Source organism: Tupaia chinensis, unplaced genomic scaffold (assembly GCF_000334495.1).
Source record: "Tupaia chinensis unplaced genomic scaffold, TupChi_1.0 Scaffold000644_1, whole genome shotgun sequence".
In the NCBI taxonomy this organism is placed as follows: Eukaryota; Metazoa; Chordata; class Mammalia; order Scandentia; family Tupaiidae; genus Tupaia; species Tupaia belangeri.
Window position 1 is genome coordinate 6,831,415 of NW_006160165.1, and position 297 is coordinate 6,831,711.

A 297-nucleotide genomic window follows, 5' to 3' on the forward strand; every position below is an offset into this window, starting at 1 on the left:
ACCCACCGGCAGTACTCACTCACAGCTGAGCACTCGCCGCCGGAAGTACTAACTCACAGCTGAGCACTCAACCGGCAGTACTCACTCACAGTTGAGCGCCCACCGCTGGTAGTACTTACAGCTGAGCGCCTGCTATCGGCAGTACTCACAGCTGAGCGCCCACCACTGGTAGTACTTATAGCTGAGCGCCTGCTGTCGGCAGTACTCACAGCTGAGCGCTCACCACTGGTAGTACTAACTCACAGCTGAGTACTCGCCGCCGGCAGTACTCACAGCTGAGCGCCCGCCGCCGACAGT

At 59.6% G+C, this 297-nt stretch overlaps 1 protein-coding gene across 1 annotated transcript in view; it reads left to right on the forward strand.

Moving 5' to 3' along the window:
* Positions 1-297, forward strand: part of CUL4A (cullin 4A) — a gene marked incomplete at its 5' end in the record, with an annotated part of 31,429 nt that overhangs the window by 13,540 nt on the left and 17,592 nt on the right.